Source organism: Ursus americanus, chromosome 2 (genome assembly GCF_024610735.1).
Source record: "Ursus americanus isolate L20-20 chromosome 2, mUrsAme1.1.p, whole genome shotgun sequence".
Taxonomy (NCBI): Eukaryota; Metazoa; Chordata; class Mammalia; order Carnivora; family Ursidae; genus Ursus; species Ursus americanus.
The window spans coordinates 79,630,566-79,646,291 of NC_142128.1; positions in this window are offsets into that span (position 1 = coordinate 79,630,566).

Below are 15,726 nucleotides of genomic sequence, written 5' to 3' on the forward strand. Positions count from 1 at the left end.
TTTAATTTAAAAGAGAAGCATTCAAATTAAATGAGACTTGGCATAAAACCTCACAAAACATCATGACATCATCAAATCATGAAAGCAGGATTGGGATTTAAGGAAACAATCCTTAGTAGGAGCATGGAAATACCATTTCTGGCTAAAACAGCACTTCGCTATACAAATTTTAAGTGAAGGCCATAGAAGGATTCTAACTGCAGAACTCCTAGAAGGAAAGAAAATACTATAATAAGGAACAAAAATGTTTAATCTATATAATAGCTGTTCTCTAAGGTTACTTACACCTTTATGTGTGTTTTATATACATGACTGAACACTCGTTTTTATTGATTTGCAACCAGCAAAGCCATTGCTACCAGTTTTAGTGTAGGAAGCAAGTACTCTAGAAAAATAATTTGAGAAAAGGCCCTGTATTTATGGATAATCAGTCATTTCTTAACCAAAATCTGTTACCAAGAAAGTAAATATTAATACATGGCCACAAAACTACCAATTCCCTCAAAAATGCACAGAAATGAGTGAGTTATAAAAAATTGGCAGGTGGGGATTTGTGATTCGTGTATAAGAGACCCCCCCCCCCCATTCCAGCTGTTGATAGCTGTGCCTGGGCTGTTGGAACCCATGGCTCTGGTCTCACTGTATGACACATGGTAAGCTCACCAGGGTCTCAGCAAGAGTTTGTAAGGGGAGAAAGTGACACTTTTTTTGGTACAAAATGTGGGATTTCATCCAAGTATTTCAGCAGGGCCTCACTTTGGAGAAAACCTAATATAGAAATTCCCAACTTACGAAATGAATATATTTGGGGATTATTTCTTACTCAAGGTAAATCACCAAGGCTATAACCATTGACTCATTTATATTATGTGTGACAGTATTGATTCTAACGAGGCATTCACTATTTACACAAATTTACACACACACAGAATTTAGGATCAGAGCTCGAGGTCAGACATGAGAGACATTATTACAAGCGAAAAACTGGCCGTCGGACTCTACCATTCACTTAGAGGTCCTTGTTTCCCAGATTATACATGAAGGGGAATTGGCCTAGTCTCTTTTAACTCTAAAATTGTATGATTCTCTGATTTTTCTGAGTCAGGTCTGCGGCTGCATCAGTGGATGTAGAAGTTCCTCGTTCCTTCGTGTGTTCCTTTCCGCAGACCTCCTATTTTGAATAGTGATTTGGACCAATGCTCTAGGAACCACACAAGCAGTGGACTCCCTGTGGTTCTAGAACTATGGCTAACTGCACATCTGGATTTTTATGGACATGTCAATCATAAATCATCTTTCAATCTCCAAACACCAGTACAGAAGTCCATGTAAGTACTGAAGTATTCTAAGGCAAAATACAAACAATGGTTTACAAATACAAAAGAAAATAATAGTTTGTCTTTTCTAAAATCCCAAAAAAAAGTGACTACATACAATTTTCTCAATTTCTTGTGTTTTTCCATATAGTTTCTCACGTTTGAAGTGCCTGCTCCCACAGGTCTATTGAAGGAGGAGAGCAATACAAACGGGCAACAAATTAATATATCTGGATAGACATAGAAGACCACTGACTTTCAGTTCACTAATTTATTTATGCCTGGAAACTTATGGCTGCAATTTTCCATTCCTACATAAACTCTCATCACTTATTAATTCAACAACTGTATCTTGAACTCTTACTATGTTCCAGGTCTTGTGCTGGACAGTGGATACCAGACGTGACAACCACACAGGCTCTTCGCCTCATGAAAGTGACAGCTAGCGTAGACCTAAATGTTAAATAAATGATTATACCAAATACATATACAATCAAAAGTTGTGCTAAATGTCATGAAGGAGAAGAGAACAATATTAAGAGAGAGAATAGGTCTCCCAGGCCAGAATTTGGGATCCCGGAATCTTCAAAACAAGTCATTTTTGTATAAGATGCTTCCTATACGTCAGACACCATAACTAAGGCCAGGCCGGGGAACGCAGGACATCCTGTCTCTCCTTTCCCTATCTCTCTTTTCCTTCCTCATCCCCAGGTGCCCACGTACCAACTTCTTTCCTTTCTCCTCCTTCAGAACAAACAAACAAATAAACAGGCCCCCATGTCCATCCAATTATGAAAACCAATACCTAAGAAGTCTACTACTCTCCTGGGAATGAGCCAGGCATCAGAACTCAGGGTGGTAGGCCAGGTCCCAAACCCTATATTCATTTTTCGTCCTCATTTTCCTTGGTTTCTTGGCAGCATTTCACACAGTTGACTATTACCTCTTTCTGGAAACATAACGCCCTTGGCACGCTCTCCCCACGCCCTCCCCCATTTCTCTAGCCTCCTGTTCTCCACCCGATCTCTAAATGTTGGAATTGCTCAGGGTTCGGTCCTGGGCACTCTCTGTCCTTGATTACTCTCCTTTTCTCCTTGATTAGTCATGTCTATTCACACGGCTTCAAATGTCATCTGTGAATGATAACTCTCAAATGTATCTCATGCTGAAATCACTCTTCTGAGCTCCATTTAAAACTTTAATTCTTTTTTTTTTTTTTTTTTTTTTTTAGTAAAGGAAGCTCTATGCCCGATATGGGGCTCAAACTCATGACCCTGAGATTAAGAGTTACATGCTCCACCAACTGAGCCAGCCAGGCACCCCAAAACTAATGCTTAATTCACATTTTTAAAATCCTGTTCTTTCAGTCTATCCGACTGTGTTTAGTATCACCACCATCCACCCAGCCGTACCAGTCAGAAGCTTAGGAGCAAGCTTGATGTCCTAACTTCCCCTTCTTCATGCATGCCATCATATAACCTTGAATCAGCCCACATCCTCTCATCACCTCTTGCAGCACACTGAGCCTAACTATCATCGTTTCTTACCCGGACCACTATAGTAATCTAAGAGTTCACTTACATTCCCTTCTCTATGAGACAGCCATTTTCTCCAGGTTAAAAACCTTCAATGGCCTCCTACAGTACTTTGAAAAAAAAGTCCAAATATTTTACTAAGAGTCCTGCATGATGACCTCTGCAAGCCTCTCCAACCTCACCTTGGGCCATTTCTCTTTTGTTCATTGTGCCTAAAACATCCTGATTTCCTCTTCACTTCCTTATTTATGCCAAGGTCCTTCCTATCTCAGGGCCTTTGGGCATGCTCTTTCCTCTGCAAGGAATACAATTAACCTTTACTTTTCACATAGTTGGCTCCTTATTCCTTGAGGCTTAGTTCAAATATCCCTTTCCCAGGTCTTCTCTGATTATTCTCTGTATCAAGGCTCTCTTGAGAAGGAGAACCAGTAGGATGGGTAGATAGATAGATAGATAGATAGATAAATTCGATCCATCCATCCATCCATCCATCCATACACACGTATACATACATTATAGGGGTAACAAATCTGAAATCTGCAGGTCAGCAGCAGGCTGAAAACTCAGTTAGAAACCGATGCTGTAATCCTGAGGCTTATTTCTTATCTTCCTCAGGGAAATCTGTTTTGCTTGTAAAGCCTTTCAGCTGATCCGATGAGGCCCAGCCTCATTGTCTAGAATGATCTCCTTTATTTAAAGTCAACTGATTTTATATATTAACCACATATGCAAAATATCTCCACAGCAACACCTAGCTTAGTATTTGGTTGAAAAACTGGGTACTATAGCCTTAATGAGTTGACACATAAAATCAACCATCATTCCCTGCTAGAAAGATTGGACTCTTTTCAATCTTTATTTCTATGCTGTTAGCATATGCATTTTATTTCCTCATGCCAGGTACCTCGATAAGGACCTAGAATTTTTTCCTCATTACTACTCCCAAGGCTGGACTGAGGTACTTTTGACATGCAGTAGAATTTCTGGGCGAGGGAACCGCTTCCACAAATTCCCCCTTCCTTGTATTTTTCCAGTCAAAAATTTTGCCACTTAGAGATAATACTTAAGTGTCAACCACTGTCAAAATGTAAACTCCATTAGTGGTAGTAATAATAATCTTGTTACTGGACATTCTAAGCTGGTCTTGACTTCCTCCTCTCTCCTCACTGTGGCCTCCTATGGCTCTGAATCTTCTTTCTTTGGTACTTGAGCCTAATTAGTTAGGAATATTTAACTAATGTCTGATGTTCCCCAAATTAGCACCCAGATGTGTTACTTAGTACTTGAGAATCCTGAAATTTTCCTTGCAAGAAAATGGGTGTCTTTTTTTTTTTTTTATAATGACTTATAACAGTAAAGTACCTTTCTCCTTACACCACAGTAGGAAGAATACACATTATAAAATGACAGGGGAAAACACGTGGGAGACACAGAGAGCCTCGACCATTTTCCAGTAATTAATTGATAGGCTTGTCCTACTGGAAATAATGCAAAATCTACCCCTTCCTTCCCAAAGAATGGGAGAGAGGGTAAAAATACATAGTTCACCAACTGTAGTCAAGTAGTAACTTCTTTAGCTATAATTATGCGAAGGTTCCCAAACTTGGTAAAATCTAGGGTATTTGCAATTGGGAAACATATCAAGACCAGAAATGATTTTCATATTAATTCTCATCAGTATCAAATAAGTGGCACCCACCTGCAGTCTTTGCACATTTAAGTGGGGTGGGGGTGGGGGTAGATGGCGAGCTGGATTGTGAATCTCCTGGGCCACTTGGTTTGCCTCCTCCTTGTGATAATGATCTTCCACTCAACCAACTGAGCACCTCGGAGGGTGGGAGAAGGCAGTTGTAGGGACAGGATATTATCTTCAATTTGGTCTACTTTGCTTTTCTTTAGAAGGGAACAGAGGTTGGAATTAATGAGGTAGAAATGAGATTCTGAATTATCAGTGCATTTCAATTATCTCTGCTCACCCTTGCAGGTTGACTGCACTCAATTTCCTTTAGACTTCCCTAGGTAGAGAAGTCTAGACTCATGAGAAAGAATTATTTCTTTTTCATGGGAGCTTTATTCCCTGTATCCCTATATCTACCTCTATTATTTTAAAGGGAGGTTTAAAAAATTTAATGAGGCCTAAGTAGAAAAACATTTTTATTTTGTTTGTTATAGAAAGCCTTGAAGACATTTTTGTCAATAGAGAAAGGGTTTCCCCTGGTGTCTTTGGACCATATTTCTGAAAAGCTTCTTCACATCACTTCCCTACGTGTGTTCCCTGGACTAGAGGAATGTAACATAATATACCCTCTATGTACTACTTTCTTCCTCAGTTCCTTCTGTCCTTGTTGGAGAAATAGCTTTCATTCTTTAAGACTGCTTTTAAGTTCTAATGTCAGAGAACTTCTGCAAAAACTAGATATGGGCTTGATGTGCAGCGGATCGAGAAGTTGAAATAACATGTCTGCATACAACAGCAGTGAAAAGTCGAGTATGTTCTAGCTCTGTGGGTACAGTAAACAATGATAAACCAGACAGAGATCATAAAGTTCTTTTTTGTTTTTTTTTTTAAGGAAAAGAAAGAGTATAGCTAGGAAAGAAAGAAGAAGGGCTTTTGTCTCTGGTTGACCAGCTAGCTCAAAGATTTTATCAGAAATAGTAAAAATTGCAGCAATTTAATGATGACTTACAAGAAGGAGAGTGCCATTGGTTTAAGACCCTTTGTTGGGTATTTTTTGAGGCCCTGGAGTGGGCCTGCAAGGAGGTAAAGTTTGGGGTAAAGAGAAGTGAGGAACAGGAATTCCAGTCAGAATCTGGCAGGGGGACAAAGGTCAGAACGAGCACAGTGATGGGGGCGGGGGTAGACACTGAGGAAGGTTGTCTGCCCTACCCAAGGGAGGGGCTGCCTCACCCGAGAAGGATATAAGCCTCCTTTTCTCTGAAGAAGGGTCAGGGACAGTCCTCAGTGTGATGGAGTAGTGGCTTGTGCTGGTTCTGTCTGGCAGAGAGCCTTCATGAAGGGCTTTTGAGCTGCCAAGGAAATTAGGCCCCAGTTCAGCCAAGTTAAAATTCAACCCTCCACCTCCAACCCCACCCCTTCAAGATCCTTTAAAATTGGACCATAAGACCTTTAAAATTGCCGGAATAATGCGGCAGAGAAGAAAAGATTAACGGTTTTCCCTAAGCAATTAATTTGGGCCTGCTATTTGAATAACTAATGTTCTAGTATCCTCTTAATTTGTTTTCCACTTAAAATTCAAAGGCTCATAACTACTCTATATGAGGACGAGTTCTGGAGTTTTCCATCTATCTGTCACCTATATAGAGAAATTATATAGTTACACACACACACACACACACTGTCAGAGTTACAATCTTATTTCCCTCATTCAGTTTCTAATACATTCTGACCTGGTACCCTTCAACTTTTAAGTAGTGAAGACAGTAGAGGAAATCTTAGCATTTGATTTTCAGCTCATCAAAAACATAGCTGTATATGCAAGTTGTGTAGGAAAGCACAGAATTATCCTACCACTTGAAAAAAAGATTGGCCATTTCCTCCAGGAAAAAAAAAGTTGGCCCAAGAATCTTGTATTGTTCTCCGTCTTCTTTTTTCCTCTTAATTCCTGAAACCTACCAAGAAGATCCCAGGGAATGAGTCAAGTTTCCAGGTTTGGTTCTTGGTTATTCCAAAACACTCCTTTTTGGGATATACAGGGATGTGTGGATCTTTATTAGATATGGTCTTTGCCCAAACGCCTAAGTCAGTCTGTTTTCTTGCTGTTATCTTCAAGTGAAATCCAAATCTCTAGGAGGAACTTAAAAAAAACAAAAACAGAAAACACCTGGTCTGGCACCCAGAACCTTAAGGGCCGAAAGCCAGAGCAGATTCTCCAACTATAAGAATCAAACCATTCATCGTCTGGCCTTTGGGTCTGCCAGCCAAGAGGGAACAGGAAGCTTGCTGTGAGTCCAAGACTGTGGAATGCAAAACCCCAAGCAGTTACTTGCTGTGGTTTTAAGCTTTGTCCTGAGAGTTAAGAACAATGTGAATGCTCTTCTAAATAACATTCTAGTCAATAAATACCCAACTGGCACCTGAAGTCTTTGAACCTACTCTGGTAGGCACTCTTTACATGATATTTCAACACCATATTCGTCTTTAAAGCAAATTTAATACGAGTACTTGTGTACCAAGTGCCCAGATTGCCTGCCTGATTAGGTTGCTATTTAAGACTGAGCAGATCAAATACCCTCCCTAAAAATCCTTAGTAGGCATTTTGATGCCTTATGGAAACCTCAGCTAGCCATTGGACAACCTTTCTCATATTTATAGTTTACAGATTTGTATGGGGTTGAGGGGACAGTTTGAGAAGGAACCAAGTTTGTTGCGGTTAACATAGATGTGCATTTAGACTATATGCTTGCTGGCAATCCAATGTAATAGCTTATTTCCAAATCCTTTCTTGGAAGAGGAATTCAGATTACATAATCATGAAAAACAAACCTGTTGCCACCCAGCATGAGCTAACATGCTACAGTACTTTATGGCCTCAGTTATTAAGCCGGCACCCAGTTTCTTGCACCGAGGAGAACGCTGGGAAAGTGAGGATCTGCCAGCTTTGTTAAAGTAATGCCCTTCGTGGTAATGACATAGGCAATTCACCTTTCTCCTTAGATCACAGTACCTTAGGACTGTGTGATCATTAGTAACTGAGAAGCCTATTAGAGCAATTCTTCGAGTTAGCTCGTCTTAGTAGAAAAGACCATCTTGGATGTTTCCAGTCATCCTCAAGATTCCCCTCGAATGCATCTTGGCGGTGCAGGCACCCCCGAGCAAGTGAAGTCATGAGCTCTGATCCGACGTAGCCGTTCACGAGCATAAATTGTCTATTAAATTCAACCAAAGAATTCTGGTGTTTTGGGTTTTCAACTGTTTTCATTCAGGTGGGCTTGGGGATAAAAGCCACTAAACTAAATTCTAATCTATATATCCTGGCTTAAGAGCCATACACAGGTAACCCTGTGATTAACACACCTAATAAACTTGCTACGAGGTGTAAAAGTCACCTTTATTTTTCCAGTAGAAATTACAGATGATTAGGTGACGATCTACCCAGAACAGTGAGTACCAATAGCTATCTTTTTTTTTTTTTAAAGATTTTATTGGTTTATTTGAGAGAGAGAGAGAGCACAAGTAGGGGGAGAGGGACAGAGAGAGAGGGAGAAGCAGACTCAGCGCCGAGCAGAGAGCCTGACTCAGGCCTCTATCCCAGGACCCGAGATCATGACCTGGGCCAAGGCAGATGCTTAACTACTGAGCCACTCAGGCGCGCCACCAACAGTTATCTTTTCAATAGTCACTGTGTGGCATGCTGCTAAGAGCTTTACACAGACGATCCACTGAATTCTCATAAGAACCCTAGTAGGTAGATAAGGGTGAAGAGAGTAATTTGCCCAATGTCTCACAGCCGTAGTGGTGGTGCTGGGACGTGTTCTTCCATCTGCTGCATACCCTGCACTGGGCTGTCTCCTGGTTATCACACAGCCCAGGAATCCACACCAACACACTCTCCAGGTGCCGTGGTCAGTGGGTCACTGTTATACATCCAGAATACGTATTCTGTCCATGTGGCTTTTTCATGAAATAATACCTTTTTTCATGGTAATTAAAGAAACATACGCAAATCTGAAAAGTGTTGGTTACCTGGTGTTTTTTTTTTTTTAACACTCAAGTCTTCCTGTTTTCTGGTTTTAAGATCTCAGAAGTAAATTCTCAAAATATAAGGGTAATTTTAGATACACTTTCTCTCCCAAGTATCTGGCTAGCCGATACTAGCCATGAGGGAGAAGTGAGGTCCCCTCAGCAGCTACTCCTTCTCCAACTTCTAGGAGGCAAAGGGGACAGGAACAAACAGTTTACTCAATTTATTTTTTTTTTAAGATTTTATTTATTTATTTAACAGAGATAGAGACAGCCAGCGAGACAGGGAACACAAGCAGGGGGAGTGGGAGAGGAAGAAGCAGGCTCCCAGCGGAGGAGCCTGATGTGGGGCTCGATCCCATAACGCCGGGATCACGCCCTGAGCCGAAGGCAGACGCCCAACCGTTGTGCCACCCAGGCGCCCCAACAGTTTACTCAATTTATTTGTGGTTCATTTGCACTCTGCCTCATCCACGGAGCTTCTAGATGAGGCAAAAGCAGAGTGGCTATTCTCTAGCTGTGTCTCTCCTCTCCTCTCCTGATGTCTTTCTTTCACCAGATACCAGGAGAGTACAGTTTGATGCGTTTCCGCTATTTGAATAGGGGCCCTTGGATCTGTCTTTCACAAATTCTACACACATTTATTGAAAGCATACTATGCACCTGGCTGTGAAGTAGGTATTAAGGGTTCAACACTCAGCTTTTTTTGGTGGCTACGTAGTGAACTGGATTCTGGTAAAGTCAGGCAGGCCTCACTCTGCTCAAATATCACATTTACTCTCAAAGGCAGTAGTAGTTCTAGGGTTGTGAAGTCTGGAGGTTAGTTAGGAATTAGGAAGGGTTAGCAGTGTAAAGAAGTCATGGCTCCCCTGGGGAGAAAGGGAAAGGAAGGGTATCCTCATAAGATATTTGTCTATGATTTTTCTGGTTTGAGAAGGGAGGGCTGGAATATAAGGGAGCCACAAAAGTTGCTGTCTGTTTACTTTGTGATATACTAAAGGTAAAGAGTACCTTTCCCGAAACCGTGGCTCAGAGGCTCAGTATTTATGATTTCCCTTCATCCCCATGACGACTAGGCCTCACCTAAACACACTGGGGTCTGAATTCATGTAATAGCTGTTGGGTGACCACCAAGTTAGGCTTGGCTGAGACTGTCACAGTTTCAGCCTTTAGCCCACCTCCCGGAAACCCCTCCTTCCTGGGCATTTGGTCACGCTGGTCATCCTAACTACTCCTTGAAATTCAGAAAGCTAAACCTATGTGACCTTCGTATGAGGGTTTTATTTTGCTGAGAATCAACTGAGACAGTTTTAAAATGTTATATCCTCAGGTTTTTTTTTTTTCCATGTCCTATACCCTAAAATAAAAACAAAAGAACCTCCATCCAAATCCATTAAAAAATATTCCAGAACTATTCTCACCAATTTAGGGCATGAATGATTTAACTGTTTCTCCAGTTTGGGTTTAAAGTAGAATGACTATACAATTTAGCTGCCTAATTAAGATATTTTTGAGAATAAAAGGGGGGCTAAATTATTTAAAATGTGTAATCGTAACATATATATTTGCCAACAAATTGGTTTTTTTATATTGTTGGATCTTTTAAAAAAAAGAATTCTTTCTTAAAAACATATATACCCATGTATATTAAAATAAAAGATTTGAAGCATTTATGTTGATTATCAGAATATTAAAAATAGCCTAAGCAGGATATTGTTATTGGTATATACTCATATACTTTATCTAGTTTCTTATCTTTATCATTTGCTAATACCCAGAAATATTGAGGTATTTCTGAAGAATGTATTTCTTCAGTAGGGTCTTATTATAGATGTATTTTTTTAAATAAATTTGCCACATTCCTTATCAGTTCATCCCTCTCTAGCCCACAGTATTTTCAACTGAGAACAAATAGTAAGTTCAGAACAAATTCTGCTAAATGGAGGAAATTCTCAATTCCCTTCTTTTTATTCTGAAATGTGTAAGTATTTCAGCCAAGCTATTTTCATAGATGACTTTTGTTTGCTTCTTTTCAGAGTAGATTTCTTTAGCAAATACTTTTATAAGACAAAACTTGTCAGTAAGTTGTCTCTCTTTATACTTTAAAATATTTTATATATGGGGCGCCTGGGTGGCACAGCGGTTAAGCGTCTGCCTTTGGCTCAGGGCGTGATCCCAGGGTCCTGGGATCGAGCCCTGCATCAGGCTCCTCTGCTGGGAGAGCCTGCTTCTTCCTCTCCCACTCCCCCTGCTTGTGTTCCCTCTCTCGCTGGCTGTCTCTATCTCTGTCAAATAAATTAATAAAATCTTTAAAAAAAATAAAAAAATAAAATATTTTATATAATGTCGATGCTTCAAAATTGTTAGCTTTTATGATTTCATTCCATTCTACCACAGAATATACATTTATGAAATTAAACAAGGAGCTCCGTCAAAAGATTATTCCACAAGTCTGGATATTCAAGGCACAATTGTATAACTTCAAAATTAAATCTTGTAAATTGATGAAGTTCTCATTGTGTTTTCAATTCTTTCTTTGTTTTTCTAGGATAAATTTCAATATTTCCTTGTTTCCAATTTTTTTTAAAAGATTTTATTTATTTATTCAACAGAGATAGAGACAGCCAGCGAGAGAGGGAACACAAGCAGGGGGAGTGGGAGAGGAAGAAGCAGGCTCCCAGCAGAGGAGCCTGATGTGGGGCTCGATCCCGTAATGCCGGGATCACGCCCTGAGCCGAAGGCAGACGCTTAACCTCTGTGCCACCCAGGCACCCTGCAAATTTTGTTTTTTAATAACCACAATCCTCTAAAAGCTTCATGGAATATTTCTGCTCTATAGACATCTTATTTAGCATGAAATTTATTGACAAAAGATAGAATGTATGCAGAATTTATATTTACGATACTCATAAAACAAATAATTTTATCTTCAAAGTTAAACTTTTTAATTGAATTTACAGTAGTATTTACAAGATGGCCAGATGAACTTTTTTTACTTTGATTCCATGAATTTCGTGAAAAACATTGAACACTTACTGAAATTAATCAATTTGTAATTGGAAGCATCTGTTGACACATAAGGAAAGAGTCATTTAGCTGTCTGCAGAGTTCTTCTGTTAATTAAACCAAACACATTAACAGCTATTGCTTCATATTTCATACTTGTCCAAGAAAATCTTAAAAGGATGTCTCACGTTTAAAGTAAATCCTGGGGCATCTACAGCACATTCATTTTTTCCCCCCTTGTTTTCATTGCTACAGGTCTCATGGTGGATAGTAAAGGGGCAAACATTTTAGGTACATTATATATTCCTCATCAACAGCACTGAGAAATGAGAATTCTGTACTTAATTTGTTCACTAAACACACGTTTGCTTTGTTTTGTTTCTTGAGTTCATTGCTGCTGAGAGGGTTCACTGCAAAATCTTTAAGATGTATTACCAAACAATAAATAAAGACTCGTAGACTTACACTATCTACTATATGACAAAACCGTTTTAGCAGGATTGTTCACACTGCTCTATAGAAGCCCTTTGACAGGCACGCTTAACCCCCACTTCCACTTCTATCTCACATTCACCAGATTTCTCATTTCTTACATTCCACAGTGATCCTACCCACTGGCCTACTGGCAGCCTACTGGCTTCATCATCTCATCATCTCCCAGGCCTCTGGACTAAGGCACGACTGCCCCAGATGGCCACTAGGGGCAGCAGCAACAAACACTTCTCCCAATCACAGGACCCAAAGCTGTCCAATGCCACCTGTACGCAACCACTCTTTATCAGCCAGCATCCTGTGTGCTACCTTTAAAGTGCCGAAGTTGGTTCACTGTGTCAAGAAAGTTTTAGAAAAAGTGAGAGGAGTTAGCACTGATAGTTCAGATTTAACCTCTTGTTACATGTTGAACCCTGTTTATTGCACACATATATACCACACACTCCTAGGGAAGACCATGGTGGAAAACGGAAGTACGAAGTGACCTGCCAAACCCATCCTGGTTTATTCTAACACACCTGCTAATAATAATATCTCCTAAAAGCAACAACAATAACAACGACAGCTCTGGGACACATGTTAAACCAGAGGGATGCCAGCACAGTAGAAGTGAACGAAGAAGTACATTCGCTTTGTCTGTTGACCACAGGAATGCTTCATAAAGTGAATTTCTGCGCTCTCTCTTAAACCTATTAAATCAGAACTAGATATAACCTCCAATTTTGCATTTTAGAAAAGCTTTCCCTGATATTCTTAGGGACACTAACGTTTTATTCCTGGTTTAGAAAATACCTTCACCTTTTATTTCAAGGTGTCAAACCCGCTGATTACAGAGATCGGGAGAATCATGCACTTCACTGCATGGTAAACCTAACACCTGGATCAAAACTGTTATTGAAAGTGAGCTGGAGACAAATTGAACTTAAATTCAGTCACGTGACGATAAATACTGTCATCTCCTTCGGCAAACTTGTCTTGCAAGTCGGGAGATTTATTTTTGGCTGTATCATTGTCTTTTTGGAAACTTGGGCCTGTGATAACAGCCACATTCTTTCTTTGCGGATCAGGTTTCCAGCCAAAGAATAGAAAATACAATGAACATTGATTTTAATAGTTTGGAAGAAATAAGCACCAGGTAAGCATTTTTTTTTAAATGAAATGCTCCTGAAATTTTTTAAATATGTAAATTATTTCACTTCATTTATAATAGTTGCAAGAATCATAAGATGTGTCTCTAATTTCTGTAAGGTAATTGATTCCAGGTGATGAGGTTTTATCTGTTTCAACTATTTTCTGTATTTGCATTTTTTTTGCCAGTAACTTGTGAATTTTTAGAACTATCTTAATCTCACTGTTCTCAGCTACAAAATGAGGATTTTAGCCTAGTGGATGTCCAATATTCATTCTAGTTTCTTAGATTCGTCTTTCACATCTTTTTGAATGTTTGGAATTTCTTATCATGTGCATGTGTTATTTTATTATTTTGTTAATAATTATGGGCCATTATTTTTTCTGTTATTTTCCTCTACTTTAAACAAGCAAATGTTAGCTTGAAAAGGGAGTAAACAGTAACATTAGATACATAGAGGAAATGGACTGAGAGGGATAGAAAAGCTAAGGTAGTGAGTCAGGGAATGTGGTACAGTTATTTTTAAAGATATTCTAAGGTATAGGGAATCACCTAGTGGTGGAAAGAGAAAACGCTTTGTGAAAGTTGAGGATCCTTTTTGTACTTTAATTCAGTCCAGATCCCTGAGTAGTGCCCATATGGTTTGTAATCAGTGTACTTAAAACGGTATATACCAAGACGTTGACTATTTATTTTTTGTAACCAATTTTTTAAAATCATACTAATATGTTGAATATGTAATATTTATCCTCAGGCTTTTTTTTTCCTAGAGGGATCAAAAATGCCCTCATATCAAGTTTTGAAAATTAATTCTTGTCCCAAAGAATGTGTTCAATTCATGGTTCTGTAGTCAAAAGAAATCTAGATATGCACAAAACAAGCATGAAAGCATGACCCTTATCTCCCAGAAACGCCTGGTCTAAAACTATCAGAACCAGGCAAATCTATTATGATCACACTTCTAATTTCACAGATGAGGTAGCTGAGGTTCCATCTACATAACGGAAGCTTTTGCAACATTTGAGAAACCGAGATAGATTTTTCATTTGTTGAAAATAATAAATCATATGTATATGACACCTTCCGTTTAGTTTGGGTTCTCCTCAAAGCAGAGACTAAGATAAAGACTAGGATGGAAGGAGTTTACTTGGGTGATAATTCCAGGAAGCAAAGTGGGGACCAGGGAGAGTGAGACAGGGAAAGAGGAAAGGTCAGGAGAAGGGTGTGATTTCTCAACCGTCACTGCCAAGTGCTTGATTTCTCCACCATCTTTCAGAATCACACGTGTGAAAGATGAAATACTGAGCTATCTATCCGCTGTGTCCTGACCACGTTCACTGAGGATTAGCCCAGAAGCTATAATTACCCCTATATTTTCAGGCTGTGCTTGTGTGGTGGGTTGGCAGGCTCCTTTAGCTCCAGAGAAATCCGTGGATCAGAGAAGTGGAGTGACCCATGGCTTGCGCTTGGTGGGGAGGCGTCTGAGTGCACACAGAGCTGTCTACTACAGCTGTGGCTGAAATCACAGGTGGGCAAAGGGGATGTCCTAAAAGTACTTGCTATGACCACACCTTACCCTGCTCATTTGTCCCCGTATTAAGTTTACTCTGTCATTGTACCTTCAAGTGGTGGCCGCAATCTCTAAAGCTGTTGTACAGAAGAATTACTAGAATAAGCCACAGTGGTTCCTGCTATCACAGCTGGTCCCAAGGCCATGACCGATACCAACTCTCTGCTCCATCCGTTCTAGATTTTTCCATTCTTGGCCAACATCAACAGATCTAATTTATTTGCCTGGTGGGGTATTCCAGAACTTCGTCTCAGAGTGGTCAAGCCTTTGTGGTTGCCTTGCCCTTGTTGGACTGTGGTGGCTGCAATGACTTGTTCACTGTTATTATCAGACCTAAAGGCCCATAGGAATACCTCCAGTGATTCCTCTGAGTTCCAGACATATTCTTCCTGCCCCTTTATGTAACAGCAAGCCTAGTTTCTCACAATAATCTGGGTTGATTAGCCTCACCAGTATTGTAACTCCTTTCTTTGCCTGCTGGTTCAATCCCATTAAAAAAAAAAAAAAAAAAAAAAAACAAAGACCAGTTGTAGCTTCAGGGTTTGTGGGACCCTTTTGTGTCACTAGGAGTAGTGTTCCCCACTCCCCACTTTATCCAGTAGAGCCCAAAGTAGAATGGGAAACACATATGGGTTATTGGGGGTGGTAGTGAGAAGGGCTAATTTTTGTTCCATTCCTTAGAATCTGGACCTGGATATTCTAGCTATTGAGAACACAATTTGCGATACTGGCTCAATACAGATAGTACATTATGTAGGATGTTTCCCACCGGAAGTTATGCCTAAACTAGCACCTTAATAGGCTATTCCAATGTGGTATCTGTCTTCGTTTCCTAGGGCTGCTGTCACAAAGTACCAAAACCGAGTGGCTTCAAACAATAGACATTTATTGTCTCTCAGCTCTGGAAAAGTCTGGGATCACAGTGTCGGCAGGGTTGTTCCCTCTGAGGGCTGTGGGGGAGAACTTGTTCTCTGCCT